The sequence below is a fragment of the Pleurodeles waltl genome, chromosome 8 (genome assembly GCF_031143425.1).
Source record: "Pleurodeles waltl isolate 20211129_DDA chromosome 8, aPleWal1.hap1.20221129, whole genome shotgun sequence".
In the NCBI taxonomy this organism is placed as follows: Eukaryota; Metazoa; Chordata; class Amphibia; order Caudata; family Salamandridae; genus Pleurodeles; species Pleurodeles waltl.
In genome coordinates, this window is record NC_090447.1 from 1,435,317,077 (window position 1) to 1,435,338,070 (window position 20,994).

At 44.0% G+C, this 20,994-nt stretch overlaps 1 protein-coding gene across 2 annotated transcripts in view; it reads left to right on the top strand.

Moving 5' to 3' along the window:
* Nucleotides 1-5,260: 5,260 nt before the first annotated feature.
* IGSF5 (immunoglobulin superfamily member 5) overlaps nucleotides 5,261-20,994 on the top strand; it is a 334,850-nt gene continuing 319,116 nt past the window's right edge. Inside the window, exon 1 of one of the 2 annotated variants that reach the window (XM_069202586.1) lies at nucleotides 5,261-5,392. The gene's annotated coding sequence lies outside the window, so the exon portion shown is untranslated. Of the gene's footprint in view, nucleotides 5,393-5,421; nucleotides 5,767-20,994 lie in introns of those variants that run through there. The other variant, XM_069202585.1, reaches the window with a different exon arrangement.

The window sequence follows — 20,994 nt, forward strand, 5'->3', positions numbered from 1 at the left end:
TGGAGCTTTCTTCCTTGTGGCACTAGGCAGAGTTAGCCCACCAAGACCAGAACTGAGGCAGGAAGGGGATCCATCCTTCTTCTGGACTCCCACATGTTTGGCTATTCCTGGATGGACAAGGCTGCCTGGTGAGAGCTCGTGCCAGTTCTATACTTGTTTTGCCTAATAGTCTTGTAAGAAGTTAGTTGGTGGTGGTGTGACTACTCTGTGTCTATGTTTGGCTTGTGACTCTATTGCTGTTGCCTCTGATGGGCTTGTCTTTGCTGTGGGCTAGTCTTTACTATGGACAGGCTGAAGAATTCTTCCATATGCCGCCTTGTCTTTCCATAACCACAACCCTTCACCTGGCAGATGGCGATAAGCAACACATGCATGGGAGACCTTACTTTTCTGCCATGGAGACTTGTTCTGAAGGCAATTCCTATGAACCCGCCTGTCCTCCATCCTGTGACTCTGAATCATGGGGATCTGAAGACTCTGCTTAAGGAAAGCATTAATGCTATCCTGGGAAATTGCTTTCTAACTCTGGAACCCGCGGTGCTTGCTCCGGCTCCAGCTACGCCTGATGGGGTCCTCCTATCGCCTATTGAAGGACATCTCAGAGTTATATGGCCTTACAAATGAAATCATTAATTTTATGATTTTAGACTTTAATAATGCACTGAGATATTTGTAATATGTAGGCTTGGGTGATTATTAGGGGTCGTTAAATGACGTCCTAGAATTAAGTTATTTAATTGAATGTGACAGTAGCAGTAATGAATTAATTTATGGATTCATAAAAGAAAAATGTATTTGTGTTGATCAAATAACAACATTGTATGGGACATATTAATGAAGAAAAAGGAAACATGTTTTTAATGGATTCAATGCATTTTCATGAATTTATTTGTGCAATTTTGGGTAGTATTAGTGGAGGGGATTGAGGTGGCTTATATGATTTTGCATTGATGTTTAACATAAACAATGCAATAAAGGTTTACCTACCTACCTATTTTTCCCTATATAGTTATTGAACTTTTCACTAACTTGCAGAATCCTTTTAATGTACAGCAGGGGGGGACTGCATCCCATATATTAAAGATTGGTGTTTCTGCATTGATTAGTGTTGTCGAGTCTTGATTTCCATGCATTAGCTGTTGCTCAGTATATACTTCACTTTAAAGACTGGGAAGAGGATTGAAATGGTAATGTTCATTTACTTACTGGAAATCTTCATTACACTGAGTCCTACTCTTCCTCAACCGAGTCCTGTTACCCTGTCAGTAATGGTCATCGTTTCTGCTTGGATAAAAGGGAGTATTCTTTAGGAGGTGGAGGGTCTTGTACCTTTCCTCAAGCCGAGGTGCTAGAATTTATGTGTATTTAATTAGGGTGTGTAGGTACCTACCTTTGGGGCGGGTCACCAGCCTTTTCAATGACTCATGTTATGAAGATTACCGGTATGTAATCGTAGGAATCTGCTGTATTCAGTTTCGGCCGGTTGTAGGCCATTTAAGAAATACTGAGTCCGTCTGTATTTATCTGTAATTACAGGGTCCAGCTTTCTTGCTCGACAGATTACACCAATAGGATTTAAGAGAGCTTTGTAATTGCCTGTTCTCAGCATCTTATTGATCATAAAGTTGAAAAGTCATTTGACTGTCGATTCTCCAAAATGCCAGCAGAAGCAAAGGAGACAGTTCTCACTCTGAACAGGTAGGCGACACCACAGGACTGAGTGCTGGTCCCACACTTCACTGCCCAATAGCCTCCCTAATTGTTGTTGGGCCGGGCCAAGGTAAGGGCAGGGTGGGCAAACTACATAAGGTAACCATGGCTTTTTCATCCGTACTTATTTTCTGTACTATAGTCAGTGCTAGGGACTCTAGAGGGCAATCCTGGGGTACCAGTCACTAACCCTGGAATCCCCACATTGATGTCCATGTTTTTCCCAGTCCTGAGTGCCCCCGAGGAACCATATCTCACAGATATTCATTGGCTTTTGCCTGAATCAGAGCCTCGTAAAGGGTTGGTGGTCTCCGCTCTCACAATGGACTCACAGAAAACTTCAGACCACCAAAATTAGAAAAAAGAAAGTTACTGATGTATTCTGAAGGCAAGTCAGAATACATTGGTAACTTTCTTTTTTCTATTTTTTGCTGTATTATAGGAGGCTGGCCTGGCTTATAGTGGGTACCTAATGGCACTTACACCTTGTGCCAGGTCCAGTTATCCCTTATTAGTAGATTAGTAGTGTTCTAGCAGCTTAGGCTGATAGAGGTAGCTATAGCAGAGCAGCTTAGGCTGAACTAGGAGACATGCAAAGCTCACTTATATCATATAGCACTATATCATAAGAAACACAATACTCAGAGTTACTAAAAATAAAGGTACACACAAACCAAAATCAGGTAAGTAAACAGTTAGAAAAGTAGTGCAAACACTGTAGAATACAATAGGATGCAATAGGAGACAATAGGCCTAGGGGCAACACAAACCATATACTCCAAAAGTGGAATGCCAACCACAAATGGACCCCAGGCCTAGTGTAGTGTGTAGAGGGTCACTGAGAGTGTAAGAAAACACTAAGGGTGTCCAAGATGCCCCACCCAAGACCCTGAAATTAGGAGTAAAGTTACCCTACTACCCCAGAAAGACAGTAAAGTCGAGATAGGGGATTCTGCGAAGGCAACAACTGACTGCAAAGCTCTGAAGATGGATTCCTGGACCTGAGGACCTGCAAAGGAAGGGGACCAAGTCCAAGAGTCACTAAAGTGTCCGGGGGGCAGGAGCCCACTAAACCCCGGATGAAGGTGCAAAAGGGCTGCCTCCGGGTGGAAGAAGCCAAAGATTCTGCAATAACGGAAGGTGCCATGAACTTTTCCTTTGGTCAGAAGATGTCCCATGTCGTGCTGTAGGATGCAGAGTTGTTTCCACGCAGAAAGACTGCAAACAAGCCTTGCTAGCTGCAAGAGTCATGGTTGAAGATAATGGGTGCTGCCAGGGCCCAGGAAGGACCAGGAGGTCGCCCCTTGGAGGAGGAGACAGAGGGGGCACTCAGCAACAGAGCGAGCCCACGCAGAAGCAGGCAGCACCCGCAGAGGCACTTGAACAGGCGTTCAAGAAATCTGAGCATGGCGGTTGTCTCAACACAACAAAAGAGGGTCCCACGAAGCCGGTGGTCAACTCAGCGAGTTGAGCAATGCAGGACAGAGTGCTGAGGACCTGGGCTGTGGTGTGCAAGAAGGAATCCTTGCAAAAGTGTACAGAAGCCCTAGCAGCTGCAGTTCACGCAGTACACAGGATTACTGTCTGGCGTGATAAGGCAAGGACTTACCTCCACCAAATTTGGACAGAAGGACCACTGGACTGTCGGGGTCACTTGGATCCAGCTCCTGTGTTCCAGGGACCACACTCGTCAAGATGAGAGGGGACCCAGAGGACCGGTGATGCAGAAGTTTGGTGCCTGCATTAGCAGGGGGAAGATTCCGTCGACTCACGGGAGATTTGTTCTTGGCTTCCAGTGCAGGGTGAAGGCAGACAGCCCTCAGAGCATGCACCACCAGGAAACAGTCGAGAAAGCTAGCAGGATTAGGCGCTACAATGTTGCTGGTAGTCTTCTTGCTACTTTGTTGTGGTTTTGCAGGCGTCCTGGAGCAGTCAGCGGTCGATCCTTGGCAGAAGTCGAAGAGAGAAGTGGAGAGGAACTCTGGTGAGCTCTTGCATTCGTTATCTGACGAGAAACCCACAGGAGAGACCCTAAATAGCCCTCAGAATAGGATTGGCTACCTAACCAGGTAAGAGCCTATCAGGAGGGGTCTCTGACGCCACCTGCTGGCATTGGCCACTCAGAGGTCTCCATTGTGCCCTCACACCTATGCATTCAAGATGGCAGAGGTCTGGGACACACTGGAGGAGCTCTGGGCACCACCCCTGGGGTGGTGATGGACAGGGGAGTGGTCACTCCCCTTTCCTTTGTCCAGTTTCACGCCAGAGCAGGGACTGGGGGCTCCCTGAACCGGTGTAGACTGGCTTATGCAAGGAGGGCACCATCTGTGTCCTTCAAAGCATTTCCAGAGGCTGGGGGAGGCTACTCCTCCCCAGCCCTTAACACCTTCTTACACCCTCTCTCAGAGGAAATCCTTTGTTCTGCCTTCCTGGAACTGGGCTGCCCAGACCCCAGGAGGGCAGAAACCTGTCTGAGGGTTGGCAGCAGTGGTAGCTGAAGAGAAAACCCCAAAGAGCTAGTTTGGCATCACCCGGTGTCTATGCTGGAGTCCCGGGGATGCATGGGATTGGCACCCAAATACCAAATTTGGCTTGTGGGGACAATTCCAGGATATTAGACAAGTAACATGGCCATGTTCGGAGTTACCATCGTGAAGCTACACATAGGTATTGACCTATATGTAGTTCACGCGTGTAATGGTATCCCCGCACTCGCAAAGTCCTGGGAAATTGCCCTGAACAATGTAGGGGCACCTTGGCTAGTGCCAGGGTGCCCTCACACTTAGTAACTTTGCACCTAACCTTCGCCAAGTGAGGGTTAGACATATAGGTGACTTATAAGTTACTTAAGTGCAGTGTAAAATGGCTGTGAAATAACATGGACGTTATTTCACTCAGGCTGCAATGACAGTCCTGTGTAAGAATTGTCTGAGCTCCCTATGGGTGGCAAAAGAAATGCTGCAGCCCATAGGGATCTCTTGGAACCCCAATACCCTGGGTACCTCAGTACCATATACTAGGGAATTATAAGGGTGTTCCAGTGTGCGAATCAGAATTGGTAAAATTAGTCACTAGACTGCAGTGACAATTTTAAAAGCAGAGAGAGCAAAAACACAGGTTCTGGTTAGCAGGGTCTCAGTGATACAGTTAGGGACCACACAGAAAACACATATAGGCCACAAACTATGAGCACTGGGGTCCTGGCTAGCAGGGTCCCAGTGACACATATCAAACACACTTTCCAAAAATTATATCCATATAGAACTTATTGTTCGTTTTTAAGAGCAATGCTATATGGATGTAATTTTTGGAAAGTTTGTGCTGCATTGGTGCGGCAAGTCAGGGCATAACGGCGAAGGCTGGGTTCTGAACATGTAAGCTCGGGCTGCCCCTGCGACATTGACACAGAGATAAAAAAAACACCTCGGTGCTGGATTCGGAAGCATCTATTGGCCCCTCCCCTCGGTGCACCACTTCCTGGTTTTGAATGTCATCTGTGATCTCACTTGGGCGGGACCTGGAGTTCGTTACCACATCTGGTGAAAAGGGCTTGGTGGTGTGTGTTAATCACAGCCTTCGCCGTTATGCGGGATAACGAGGAAAATGGCGCATTCTGTACAAAGGAGGTTGACGAGAAGAAGCAGGCGGCTGAATAAAATCTTCCAACCCTCTCCAGCTTCAGGTGGTGTTTGTTTTCTTACCTGCGGCCTCAATAGTTTTGTTGGCAGTTTCCTTCTTCCTCTGTAGTTAATGATTTGTGTGGTGTTGTAGCTGTTAACAGGTTACCCAGTACACCAGGAGGCGTGCCCACCAGGCTAATCTTATCAAACACGCAAGAGCTGGCAGAACCTGAGTTTCGATACCTGTAGCTTATTTCACGTCCTGAGGTTACGGGACTGAACAACATTTAGGCTTTCTTGGGGGATCACGTCTTCACGGTTTTATGAAGGTTGACAGGTCACACTGCAGATCATTGGACAAATGAACCCCAAAGTCCGGACATAAAAAGCCCCCTGCAGCAGCCCACGCCCCTCAGGATGATGCTGACGTAACAAGGTAAGCAGGTCATGAAATGATGGGATGCAGTCGGTCACACAGACGCCTGTGAACCATGTAAGTAATTACGGACCTTGGCGGAAAGTGTCAGGTTGCTGCAGAAAGGGGAGAAGCATTTCACCAGAGATTGGGAGGGAGGAATTCAATATGTTGTGCCTTATAAAGGGGAGAGGGGCAGTACTTCTGTGAGAGAACAGAGAGCGCGCGCGAGAGGTCAGAGCGAGAGCACGACCCAAAGAGAAAGACAGGGTTAAGTGCCAAAAGGACACAGAGCCAATGTGGAGTGACTATGAAAAAAAATGCCAAAAAGTGAATGTGAAAGAGAACCAGGGAGTCAGAGATAAATGATGCATGCGACAGATTAAGAGTGAATGCGCGACTCAGAAAGAAAGGCGAATGAGGAGGGCGAGGGAACGAGACAGCGTGAGAGGGAGAAATAGTGACTGTGGGAAAGAATGAGTTTGGGACATTGAATGAGTTTGAAAGACTGGGTGGTAGGAAGAGATAATATGCGCGAGAGAAAGCTTAAGTCGTGGGCGAGTTTGTTCGTAACGGAAAGATGAAAAGAGAGAGAAACCAAAAGAAAGACGACGGCAAAAGAAACTTTCAGGTCAGAGATGCTTAAAATACTGGTTGAAACGTTAGCAGGTGCAAGCCGTCTTCATGATTTCATTGGACGCCCGGTTGAAGGTCCTTGTTGCCTGCCATGTGGCTCTTTCTGTGCCAAGCTGTACAATACGTCATAGTCGAGAGGGTGATAACGAAAATAAAGCGTTCTTTAGGAATGACTTCAGAGTTATTCGATTTCTCAGCCAGACTGCAGTACACAAATGGTTGTTTAGAAGATACAGTGCGTGGCATGAAGCACAGCAAAGAAGGTCTCTTCCTTTGAGGGCTGGTGAACGTCTGCTAGTGTGGCCGTTCATGTGTTCGTAGAGCGGGAGAGCAGATCAGTGGAGGAAGGTTTGGGGAGCACACAGCTTTAGGCAGGGGTGAAGCATCAGTAGGGGGACATCGGGGTCAGCGGTTGGAGCATCTTTTCAGTCACTTGCAGAAAGTTTTGGATTCTGGAGTAATCAATTCACCAGACATCTTGGTTATACATGCAGGACGTAATGACTTGACCCCCTCAAGGAGGAGGGCGGTTCAAGAATTGCTTTTTTGCATCCCTCTCAATAGTAAGACGCAGGCTCCCGGGACCACAATATCCTGGTCAGAAGTCATACTGTGATAAGTGTGTCCAAACAGCTCACCCCCAGCGCTATGAATGAATCTGTTAAGAAGTTAAATCACTCAGTGCTAAAAATACTCGCAAGGCCATCAGTGAATACAGTAAGACACAATATGCTCCAATTTAGAAGTAGGGGGTTGTTCCATATTGATGGGGGTCACCTATCGCTTGGGGGCCTAGGGGACTTCATCCAAACAGTCATTGGATATCGCCCCAAAAAATTATGGGCGTGATATCCAAGGAAGTGCAGATGTGGCCCAGGGGGAAGGCCCAGGGGGAAGAGTGACCTCTTCACCCTGTGGTGGAAATTTGAGTAGGAAAATAATTGAGCTACCTGGAAAAATTGGACAAATTGGCTGGTTTTGTTCCCTAAACCGGGCAATGATTTTGGTGGGCCTGGGGCTTGCTGGAGGTGGGCACTGACCTGCTGGTGGTCCTGGACCATTCAGCCTTACCCTGGGTTGCTTGGAGTTGATTATTGATGGGGAGCATCGCCTGGAGGCTGATCAGACCATACCTACCTAAGCAGGGATGGTGCATTATGCGGTTCCCTGGTGGTGTGTGTTCTGTATCAAACAATGTGTATTTTCAATCCCTCGATTAATGAAGGTGATTGATTGTATAAATGGATGTTAACAACATTATTTGTCATAGGCACCTGGTGGGAATGTAATTGGAAGAAATTGGCTGGCGATAATGCATTTGTAAGCTGTTTTTCAATAGAATTATTAATCATCATATATTTTCAAGTCTCACTTGTAGTGCAATATATGTTAGTTTCCTTGTTTGATTGCTTCTCATGAGTAACTGGTATGTAACTGCCATTTGCATCCCTTAAAGATTTTTGTGTGATTAAATAGCTGCGTCCTAGTTGGATCACAACACTTTGAGTATATCTCTCACTTGTCTCAGGGATGGGGCGGTTGGGTATGACTGAAGGGCAGAGATTTGCACATCGTGAGCACATTACTAAAAACTAAGGCCCGTATTTATACTTTTTTTAGCGCCGAATTTGCGCCGCTTTTTGACGCAAAACGGCGCAAACCTACAAAATACAATGGTATTTTTCAAGTTTGCGCCGTTTTTGCGTCAAAAAACGACGCAAGTGCAGCGCAAAAAAAAGTATAAATACGGGCCTAAGAGCAGAAGACCAAGGCCCATATTTCTACTTTTTTAGCGCCGCATTTGCGTCATTTTTTGACGCAAAAACGGCGCAAACTGCAAAATACAATTGTATTTTGTAAGTTTGCGCCGTTTTTGCGTCAAAAAGCGGCGCAAATGCGTCACTAAAAAGGTATAAATATGGACCCAAGTGTATCACTTGCTGGATGCAGGCACAGCGTTGTATTTACTCTGTGCCTGCCAAGGAACCCGACCATGTAATTGAGCCGAATCACGAAACACAAGGGCTCAGATTTACAAAGGTGTCACACAATGCAGGAACCAAAGTTGCTGCGCTGCGGTGGGTGAGAGGGATGAGAGCAGGAAAACACATTCTCCCTAGTGCACAGTCAGACTGCCTAGTGCCAAACACACTTGTTTGCACCGTAGTGCAGCGGAGTCTGCGCCATGTCTAGCATACATTTTGTACAAGAAGGTTAGCAGATAGGGTTTTGCATCGAAAGCCATGGGTGGTTGTATGGGAACACGCATGCACTACTGAGGGACCCCTCCCCCCTTGATTCAGAGTAAACCAAAGCAGTGCTTTGTGTTGCTTTGAGACAACTTTGCAGTGCAAAACACGTTTTCTGCTAGAAAATAAAACCCCCAAAGATTTTTGTACAGGTTTGTGTCACTTTTGTGATGTAAACCCATTGCAAAGTGTTTGTAACCATGGCCTCTGCTTCATTCAATGGTAATGATAGATTTAAGAGGCCATATCAAAAGTTAATGAGAAAGACCAAATCAAGAAGAAAAATCCATGTAAATATCAAATATGCGGCCTAATTTTAAAATGGTTTGACTGTATTGGAAAATATTACTTTATGCAACACAGTTGTGAAAGATGAAACAAAAGTGCTTAGTGCAGCTAGTGACCACACAGTGTATCTTTCCACAAAAATATAATGGGCAAAATATTGACGACCAAAGAGAAGGTAAGTATGTACAGGAAAGAATAGATGAACTATTTTGGGCAGTGCCACCAGTAGCGGCCGGCAGCTTTAGGAGGGAGTGGTCGAGCGGGAAGCACTCACACTCTCATTCTTTCACACACGCACGCACATCCATTAACAACACTCATAACATTCAAACATGCACGCACGCACCAAACATTCATTTTAAAAGATCACACACACACACACACACACACACACACACACACACACACACACTCATTCTTTCACACACACACGCACGCACATCCATTAACAACACTCATAACATGCAAACATGCATGCATGCACCAAACATTCATTTTAAAAGATCACACACATACTTACCTTCAGCCTCTGAGGTCCCAGGAGGGTTGGGACTGCTGCCTTCCCTCATTGGCTGACCTTGGGTCAGCCAATGAGGGAAGGCAGCAGTCCCAACCGCATCACGGAGTGGGATGGGGTCAGTGAGACTGCTGACCCCACCCCACTCTGTGACGAAGTGTCACTGATTGACATTCGCCCTGGGTGCTTCAGGGCTTAAACCTGAAGCGCCCAGGTCGAAGTCAATGGGTGACGCGTCACCCAGGGGAGGGCCTCGAGGCACCTTTGCCGAGCCGAGGAGGTCACGCCCATAGGAGCTGTGACCTCCGCAGCCCAGCAAAGTTCAGCTCAGGCAGCCAGGAGTCTGCGCAAATCGCGCATGTCTGCTCCTGGCTGCCTGACCTGAACATGAAGAGTGTCTGTCAGGCTGAACTTTGCTCAGCCTGACAGGCACTCTTCATGCGGGGCAAAAGGTGGGGGGACGTGGCCTCTCCACCCTAAAGGACGGGCGCTTCCGAGTGCCACTTTTTCCTGAGACATGAATGCCTTTCAATTCGAGACTCTATATTCTAGCACAGTCAAGAGGCCCTGCTTTAAATTTCTGTCTGGAGACTTGTGTGTAAAGGCAAGAATAGTCAGAGTCAACATCTCTGAGATGTATGTTAGCATTGCTTTAATAGAAGCACAACATGTCTTTTACATATAATATTGTTATTTGTATTTCAATATAGATGGCAAGTAGCAGATCTATATATAAACTGAGAATATAGTACGAACAAAGATGGTTAAAATATGGAGACATTGCTTTATGGGCAGAACATTTTGAGGTAGCTAGTTTTAATGAATTAGTGATAATTGTTTATTGGCCTGGTAAAAGTGGATCTGGTATTTTAGGATACTTGGATTGCATTCCTGAAATCTATAAAACATAGCCACATTTTCCTAGGATCACACAACTGGGTGAAATGAAAAGGGTAGTATCACGACGCAAATGAAATCTAACCCCGTCTGTGAACCATGTCACTGTATCTGGGTCCATTTCGTTACCCATCTTTATCTGCAATCTACGTCTATCTTTCTGGGCAGTTTATCTGTGCCTGTTTTCTAATCTTTCTTTGCCGTCTTTACATTCTTCATAGATAATCTCTTGTTTGTGACACTACATTTTATATAGTCTGCTTTTTGGTGCCCCATATCTCTGTTTTAATTTTTTTCTACTTTCTATTTAGACTTTTAGACCTAGATTTAAAAACAAATGATGGAGTGCGATCCTGCGCCACATTTGGCAGCGCCGCGCTCCGTCATTTTAAAAACGCAGGGATGTGCCGTATTTAATAGAATACGGTGCACCCCTGTGTTGCCACCTGCACCTGCCGAGCACCAATGCAGCCACCCATGGGGCAAGGATGGCTGCGCTGTGGGGTAGATTGTTTTTGTGCAGGAAGGGACACCTTCCTGCACAAAAACACTCTTTAGTGGCAATTTGCTCCTTCTATATGTGCTACAGAATGAAGCACACGTAGAAAGAGCAAAAAAAAAGGAGAAATGAAAACATTTCTCCTCGTTGTCCCATGCACATGCCACCCCTGGGGTGGCATTAGATTTTGGCGGTGCCTCAGGTTTACGAAAACTCATAAATCTGGGGCAGAATCAAAATGCAATGGGTGTTGCTGTGGGACGGCTACCACAACACCCATTGCACGCCCCTTCAGTGCTGCTTGTGATGAGGCCGTATTTACTAGATGGCATTAAGCCACAAAAATTGGCCTAACGCCTCCTTGTAAATATTGCTCAGTGCATAGTGCCACCGGAGTGTCACTAATAGTGACGCTCCGGTGGCAATAGGGCCTTTTAAATCTGACCCTTAGAGTACTATTAAAACGTAATCAAATAATGTAATTCCCCTCACACACCACCTTAAACTTTGCACTTTGCTTACCATGCTTCTAGTTAATATAAAGATAATGCTTTCATTAACAGAATCAGATGTACGCTCCCTACGGCAACAGTTACACGTGCTGTGGTTTACATTCAGCTCCTCTGGCACTGCTTTCATGCAAACTTCATCAAATATGGCTGGTAGTTAGCAACTCACACCCACTGCAGATGTTTCAAATTTTGCGCAGATCCAAATGGGCAATAAAAGTTTAATTAACTAATATCTTTGGTACTTTTACAGAACTCTGTGTAATATTTGCCAGACATCAAAATACCCTAAGTGCAAAGTCAGACAGTTGATGGGTCTAATGTCCACAGTGCACAGCTGAATGGGGTTGGGTGCAGGGCCTGGTCAAAGGTTGTGCTTGGTGCAGAATGGGTATATGGCAAGTGAATTTGGTACATCATTGAAAAAAATGGTTCAGTGAACACAAACCTGCAGTAAAAGTCCTCAAATTCACAAGTTATGGTGTGCATCATACAATGCACACCATAACTCAGGGCCCGCCATTCTCATTACACCACTTATACAATGGCATGTGAAAAAAGGCTATCTATAAAGAGCAAAACACGGTAGCGCTCAAAACATGGCGAGACATATATAGATATATATGGTTATCGCCAGTAGGTGCTTATAGATTGGATCACATTTACATAGGAAATTGATTTTTGGGTTGCTAATAACCATTTGTAGAATTTTCACAAAACTTTCCAAATAAAAAATCATCCAACTCAGCCCCTTCTTGGAAAGTTTTGGGATGATCCGTGAAGCCTGTGGTTGAGAAAAAAGGGGGTCGTAAAACCAAATTTCCCTATACAATTTCTATTATGATTTTTGGAATGCTGTACAGCCAAAATGGCTGAACAGAATTAAACCAAATTTGACAGGAAGCTAGATGTTGTTACAGAAAGTGTGCTCTTTGTGATTTGGTTTAAATCTATTCAGTAGGTTGTGAGAAATTTAGGTTAAACAATATTGGTATATTTGAACAGTTGGGTTTGCGAGCTGCTTGCAAAAGTCCTGCAGTTGCGCAAAATCAAAAATAAAGCCATCTGATTGGTTGAGAGGGCTTTTTTTTCCTGTCAAAACCTGTCTCACTCCCATGGGATCGCCAAGCATTTGCAAACTCCTGTGGGAGCTTGAGCTGTGATTGTCTGACTTCAACACAAAGAAAAAGGTCCCCATGTCATTAAAAATGTACAAACATGAGGTATAAGGGAGCAAGGTAGCGGTACCCCCATGGGCCCAATTATTAAAAGAATTGTATATAAATATATGTATATATGTATCCGTATATATATATATATATATATATATATATATATGTATATATATGTGTGTGTGTGTATATATATATATATATATATATATATATGTGTGTGTGTGTACACATATTGAGAAACATCATAAAAGTGAGGTGAAAGGTTTAGCTTGCTATGATAAACATCTGGGGTGGGGACAGCGAGACCAGAGAGAAGTCCTTAAGACAACCAGAATCCCGGTATCTTATGGAGCTGAACACTAAGACCGTAAATAGATTAAACATGAAGGCAGATTTGCATACACATTTGTAGGGTACTCTAGAGATACTCCAATTGAAGTTTTAATTTGCACATATTGAACAATCAATTTGCACATTTAAGCAGTAAGCACTTTAAAGAGCGTGGTGACAATGAAATCAGAGTACAGACGACGGTAATCGCAAGAAACACAAAATTTACTACAAATTGAGGCATCATCTGGTAAAACTCAATTGGGCTTCAGAGAATATAATGTTTAAAGAACAAATGTCGGTACACTAAGGCGTTTACCCGTTTGGGTTGAATTTATAAGTAGAGCCCTTTTTTTGTAATGATTTTATGAGAAAATGTTTATAATGAGAGTGGCACCATCTAATGCGACAAATTCTAATTAATGGAAATATCTTCCAGATATTGGATTTTCAAAATTGTTTCTACAGACAATGTTATGCCTTGCAATGATTTTAAAAGATTTTATGTGATCCCACGTGACACAAATATTTAGATTTAATATGCAACTGTGTTTGACATCAGTACGATATAAATGAAAGTCTGACTTTAATTTTCATGATGATGTAATGGGTAATGGAAGCACAAGCAGTTTTAGTAAATAAATGGGAAGATTTTCCAGCAAGCGCGGACTTGCTTGTACAAGTGGTAGGTAAGAAGGTGTGTGAAAGGAAATTAGAGCAGATGAGCTGAATCTGCATAGTCGTCCCACCTTCGGTCAGGTGTACGGCGGCGCCCAGCAAAAAACAGAGAGAATATCTATCTATCTATCTATCTATCTATCTATCTATCTATCTATCTATCTATCTATCTATCTATCTATCTATCTATCTATCTATCTATCTATCTATCTATCTATCTATCTATCTGTCTATCTGTCTATCTATCTATCTATCTGTCTATCTATCTATCTATCTATCTATCTATCTATCTATCTATCTATCTATCTATCTAATGCTTAATTTCTAAAAGAATACGTGTTGGGGCTCAACGGTTTGCTTAGAAGCCTGTGGCTGGTGCTGCAGTGTGTTGGGGTTACCAATGGTGTCTAGTCTTAATTCTGCCTCATGACTCTTTAATCTACCACCAGACATTCCCTGTTCCCTAACATCACTCTTACAGGTCCATGCTTTCTCCCTTTGTCACTGTTTTTCATGTTTCTCTTTGTTTCACTTTTTGTGCTTTTCTTTCTCCTGTTGGGGGTCAAAGTGGGATGAGTTAAAATGAAGCACCAATGACTCCGACCTGCAACATAGGCTCAATTTGTGCACTCTATCTTGATGTATGTGAATTAATGGAAAACGAAAACCTAGAAACCACGTTGGAGGAAACCAAATCATGGAAAATCAGTTTTAAGGAAAGACAGTTTTAACAAAATACAATGTATAGAAAATTAAAGGAAACATTTTAAAGGAAAGCTACTTTTGAAGAAACATTGAAAATCACACACTTGGTTGAAGGTTAGGGGTAGTGAGGTTTTTTTTAATGCAGGGATGGGTGAAGTTTGAGACGATGAGGGGTTTGTAGGATTTCAGGATGGGTAGAGTTTTTGGGTGGTGAGGGATTATTAGGGATTACGCATGGATGGATTTTAGGGTGGCAATGGTTTAAGGTGTTCAAGGACGAGTGGTGTTTAGGAGTGGTGAGGGATTTTTATGGCTCAGGATTGGGTGGTACGTAGGGGTGTTGAGTTTTTTTAGACTTTACGGATGGGTGGAGTTTAGAGCTGGTGATGGTTTTTAAGATTCAGAGATGGGTTGAGTGTTGGGGTGGTAAAGGCTAAAAGGGTAAAAGCCCTTCACCATGCCAAACTCAATCCAGTAATGTTTGGCAGTAGTTGGTGTTTAGGGTGGTGTGTGGTTTTTAAGGGCTCAGGAATAAGTGGCATTTATGTGTAGAAAGGGTTTTTATGGTTCAGGGATGGGGGAGTTTAAGAGTGGTCAGAGGTTTTAGGTATCATGAATTAATGATGGTTTTCAGGGATGGTGAGGGTTTTCTTTTTGGGTCTAGGGATGAGTGGAGTTTAGGGGTGGTGCAGGATTTTAAAGGGATCAGTGCCGGGTGGGGTTTAGGTATAGCAAGGGATTTTGATGGTTCAGGAATTGGTGAGTTTACTGATAGTGAGGGGTTTTTAGGTTCAGAGATGGGTAGAGTGTAAGAGTAGAAAGGGCTTTAAGGGTTCAGGGATGGGTGGAGTTATGGGTCAAAGATGGGTGCAGTTTAGGTGTGGTGAGGGGTTATTAGGGGACTGGGGGACGGGGTTTAAGGTTAGAATTGGCTTTAATGGTTCATGATTTGGTGGAGTTTAGGGTCAGGGATGGATGTATGGGTATAGTTTATGTGTGGGGGGCATTTTTAGGGGGCAGAAATGGATGATGTTTAGGGGTGAGGAGGGTTCAGCAAATTAACAGCATCTAAAAAAGTTTTTCACAATGTAAAAGATATAAACCCAAAATAATGTCCTCTGGTGTAAAGGACTGAAATATATACCTTCCACAAAAAAGTTTCTGAAAGTGAGACCTATCAACCAAAGTGAGAGAGAGAGGAAAAATCTCTACACCACACATCCTCCCTCAAAAAATTAACACTCACAAATTGTGTGGCGAAGCAAAGAACAGGGGAGTGACAATTAGTGTACTCTAATTAACAGGGCTATTTGCCCTTCATGGAAAGCTAGATGATCCGAGATGGAATTTTCCTTAATGGAAGAGGTGGTCTCACACAGTTATCATGTCATGCTTCATCACTGGCCACTTCACCCCACCCTGGTATGACACTGCCACTGGGGAGGGTTCAACCTCTTGGCAAGACGGAATTCTTATATTAAACATTACTGGACTTATACAGGGGTCCAGATGGAGTTAATAATACCTTTTGGACTACGGGTACACTTCACCTTTATTAGTGGTGTCCGTGGGTATGATTAAAAACACTAGGACGGTGTGTGAAGCCTAATTACTCTGTCAACATGTTTCTGCCCTCACTATGAGCCTACATGGCCTCTGTAGGCCAAGACAGAGGGGTCAGGTGGCTGACTAGTTCACGACCCCCCCCAGCAAAAACAAGGAAGGTGGCACTAGTCACACAAAGCACACAGTTGCGGCCACATGTGTACTTTAAAGCAGCCTTGGTGAACTGGGCGGAGCTGCAAGTCCGTTCATGCCCTGGAGGCATACAAGCTGACTCCTGTGTGCCGGCTGCTGCAGGCTTCAGATCGGGGTGGCGGGCCCACCTGTGTCTTTGGGCCCCCCACAAAGTGTTTACAGAAAGGAGGCACATCCCCCTCAGAGTCTCACCACCGTGGCTGCCGGCATTAGTGGAATAGTCTCCGTGAACAAAGCTCGCCACCATCTTGCTCTCGGCATTGTTACCAGAACATATTTTATGGTTACTATTAACTGTGCAGTCTATAACTCCTACCTCGTTGTACAAATTGTAACTTACACACCTAAAGCAATAGTTATGATCTCACAAAATGTATTCTAGTAAGTGGGAGCACCCGACAGGAGAACATCATTAAGTAAAAACATGTACCCAATCAAAGAAATCATACTATAGCTATGGTCATTCAGTGTGAGGTCATCTACAATATGCTCTGTCACATTGTGGATGATGTCCTGAGCATTGCATTTGGTGTGGGAGTTATTATTTTCAGGGGTTGAGTTAGAGTTATGGATTCTGGAAGTAACCATCAATGGGTAAGCATAGGTACTTACATTACTCTGTATACATTTACAGAGAGATATTGACAAGCTGTATTAAACGTATATAAACAAATATAAACATGATGAGCTGAGGTGGCCAAATCCAACTCAAGATCCTTTTCTGGTTTCTTCAAAATGTGTGCGGGCAATTTCTTAAAAATATGCCAAAGAAACTAGTGAAGTCCGGATTTTCAGGTTTTCTTGATTGTTTACAATCGTGATTTTGAAAACAGAGCAAAAAATATGAATTTTCAGAGGAAAGTGAAAAGGCTCCAGTTAGTGAAAGGTTTCAATTAGTTTTTGTCCATTTTGAAGCTGCAATCACAAATGTGGTGTGCTGCTAAAAAAAACTACCTAAGCTTGCAGTAGATTACTTGAGTGTGTAGGGAGAGACATCAAGCCCAGGAGAGATAGGAAAACACCCTTTTCAGAGGAAAAACTTTGAGTTCTGACTTTGGAATCGGAGCAAACGTAAATACAATTGGGAGATCATTAAATATTTTATGTACTTCGAGGACATTGAGGCCCATATTTATCAAGGCTTTGTGTCACCTTTGCACCATGCACGAGGACGCAAGAGCAGCACAAAACCTAAATTAGATTTATTAAGCCACGCAAGGCTACCTTTCGTGGCCCTGAATGACTTGATTAATCTAGAGTAACGCAAGGCAGTGCAAATTGCTGCCTTGCATTACAATGCAACAGGGAGGCATGCTATGGGTGAAATGTGGATGCTCCTAGGCATCTACCCATGCATTCTAACATATTTCAGGATTTTCTCCTTTTAAAAACATTTTTTTCTGCTCTAAATATCAGTTTTGTAAGGTCATTAAAAATAAAAGAAAAAGTTTCAGATAGATTTGTATGCCAAAGGACATGGACAGTTATGATACAATATTCACCTCACAAATCACCTGTGCATGGCTGAAGGTTGTGTAGCTTGGAAGGAATGGAGGATGATTTAGGATACGTGAAGGCCGGTCAAAGGTCACACCCTGCTTCCATCCCCTACTGCGCTTAGCTGAAAATAAAGGTGTTTCCAGATTTTTTTAAAACCTCAGTCAAACCTAAAAATGCAGGAAATTCCTCGTTTAACTTTTCAACTTTTAATAATCACAATACTTATTCAGATGTAAAATAATTGACGAATTACTGATTCAGTTCAGTACTCCATGAATTTATTCACGCAATCATTGAAATGGTTACACACTCTTCCACTGACTCACCCACTCTCTTGTCCTCATATGCACTCCACATTTGTTCCCCTCTTTCGTGCCATGGTTGTCAGCGAGGTCGTGGGCTGGTGCGACCAGGACCTCTGAGTCGTGCAGGACTCTAAAAGTATAGAGTAGAACCAATTCTCGTTTTTCTCAGAATAAATTTTAACTGTGACTCCCTTCCAACACTTCCTTGTTAGATTAGAGCATGTGTGTGTGTCATGAAGCCTTCAGAGGCAAGGGATCTGTTTGGCAGCATAAGAACCTAATTTCTTGATTTGCCATGAAATTCAGCAAATATTTCATTATGAATATTCAGTACAGCATTTCGGCTCCTTCACAGTGGTCGCCTGCAGGCCAACTCTGTTGCATACTGTAGATTCAAGGTGTTCCTCTCAGGTACTGTTTTTACTAAGACATCTACCCAATCTTGTGATCAGGAAAAACCAACATCTGTTGTGCTTGCTTGTATGTCTGCTGCAGCTCATTCCTTTTTATTTTGAGATTCAGATTAGAGTCCCATTGGACATTTAGAAATGCATTGGCAGATTTCTCGGTGGCCACGTTTAATTACTTACTTATGCCAGCCCCCCCTTCTATTCACCTAAGAAATAGATAAAATAAACACTGCCCATTGGTGAGGTTATGTAGATGATTCGGCTGCTTCACTCCCTCAAAATTGTGCTGAGCTGATTTTTGTCCAAGCTGTATCTGTTTCTGACATTTTGGGTCGGCTCTCTGAGGTCCTTGAACGTCCATGCCACAAGAGTTTCTTGTGGCCGGCCACCCTGTGCTATTGTGCTGATTTCATTCCTCACATCCTGATTTGTCGGGGCTGTTTTACTTTCTTCCATCCCTCAGTTTCATTTGCTGCCGGGTATTGACTCCTTCCTGCTTTGGGCCACTGGCTTCAAGGTTGATGTTCCATCTATCTTTCCTGGATTGATTGAATGTGATTGTTTTGCTTATTTAGAACCACATGTTGTGTGCAATGGTTACAGGAGGGAGATACCGAGAGAAGTATTGGACAAAGTTCTATGGGGTTGTTTGCTGAGGTTTTGTTTGGGCGCTGGTGTTGCACAAAGTGACACGAAATGACGTTAAACATTGCTTTGATTTACTTACCATTAAAAAAGCATGTGGGCACAGCACAAAATTCAGCAGTGCCACCCAAGCACCCTTTCAATCCTCAGAAAATAACTGCTCTAGAGTCTCACTGTTTTTTGCAGCCAGACTACATTTGGGGGCATATTAAAGAGGGGTTTGTGCTGTTTGCACCACACAACATAGTGCATAAGACATAGTGCACAGACCACTAAGTCATACTTTTGAAGCCACGCAATGCCACTTTGCATGGGTTGGAATGGCTTCAGAAATATGAAGGCAACGCATTGCAGCGCGAATCACTGCGTTGTCTTACTCTGCACTAGGGAGGTGTTCCATGGGCATTGCATGGGTGTTCTCAAGCAACTCCCATGATTTCTGATGCATTGCCAGATTTACCAACCCTCGTAAACCTGGAATGTGCCAAAATCCTACACCTCCAAGGTGAGGCGCAGTGAGGAGAAATATCTTTACTTCTCCTCGTTTTTTCCTCTTTCTAGGTGTGCTGCATTCCGACCTCCCTGTACAACATTCAGCAGCACACGTAGAAAGAGGAAAAAGACTCTCTGGATTGTTTTTTTGCAGGAAGGTCTTCCTTCCTGCACAAAACAATCATGCATGCAACACAGGCACCCTTGCATTATGGTGCAAGGGTGCCTGGGTAGACGCTTGGCAGCCACAAGGGCACCAGCGCAGGGGAAAAGGACAGGAATGTGCTGTATTGGATAAATACGCCGCATTCCTGCCCCTTCCCTGCAAGGCAGGTCAGAGCAGCAAGATGACTTGCTGCACTGTCCTGCGCCACAAAGCCCATAAATCTGGGCCCAGGTCTGTATCTTGAGCTCTTTTGTTTCAAACCAGGGTCTGGCTGATTGCAGTCTTCTAGACTGTTTGCCCCTGTTTTCTGAGTGGTCCCAAGCAACCTGAGAAAATCAGTAGAAGGCTGTATGGCAATGCTCTGGGCCGCTGGAGATTGAATAGGTGTTGAAGTTGGTTTTAGGTCAGCCGCTTGATTTGATATGATAACAGCCTCGTTCTGCAAATATTTGAGTATTTGTTCATAAGAAAATGAAGGAGCCCTAACTTCACTGGAGAAAGTGATTCCCTGATTCCATCGTGGTCTGCTTTGCCCTGTAGTGACAGGCTGTAACTCAGATGTTGCACTGAGCAGAATACAGCATGTGATCAGGGCGAGGAAGCTGACATGTTAAAAAATTAAGTGTAATTGCTTAGTCTCACGCGTAAATGAATCACACAACACTTATATAGCGTTAGAAGCCTGAAACCAGTTTAATATTCATCACATGAAATATTAATGAGTGCAGGATTAGTGATACCATAGATTGATCACATTGATAATACCAGAAGGAGTGCAGCCAAGAACAAATACACCAGTATTACTGTAATTAGAAGAGGGGAATTGATAAACCACCCGCTCCTGGCATGATGGGAGCGGGGGGAGAATAAAACTTAGATTAATTGGTCTTAGATCTCGTCCTTTCTGCTAAATCAATTACCCGTATATGGAGTCAGTCACATCTTCTATCCTGCAAGATGTCTCTCTAAATGTAACATTGCTACATTGCTACTACTGCCTTCATCCATTCGCTGGTGCCACTGATGAACATCTGGGTTTGTTACCTACGATTAAATAATGCTACCACAGAGATCATCCAGAGATGTGAAGATGGGTTTTGCTGTCCCCCACTGCGAAGAACAAGTCACCAGCCCTGTGTGTAGATGCGCACTTGGTCAAGAGGCACACATTCCACGGTGGATTGGGCGGCCCGACTGAGGGAAGCGGCTCACCACCAGTAAACCATTCTCCTGCCGACTGAGGACCATCAGGCTTTCCTGCTTGTAGGCCCACCCTGTGCTCTCTCTCTAGAACTGGAATGTTTATAAAATGGACCCCTACATCTGCAGTTTGACCTGTGACTTCGGTATCGGGCACAAAATGGATGTCTGTATGGAATACAATTGTAGTCCAACTGAAGGTTTTTAAACAAGTTCTGGAGTGAATACGTTCACTAAATACAGAGATTGTGTATATCTGGAGTTGGAATATGCCATTGCGCCATCCTCTT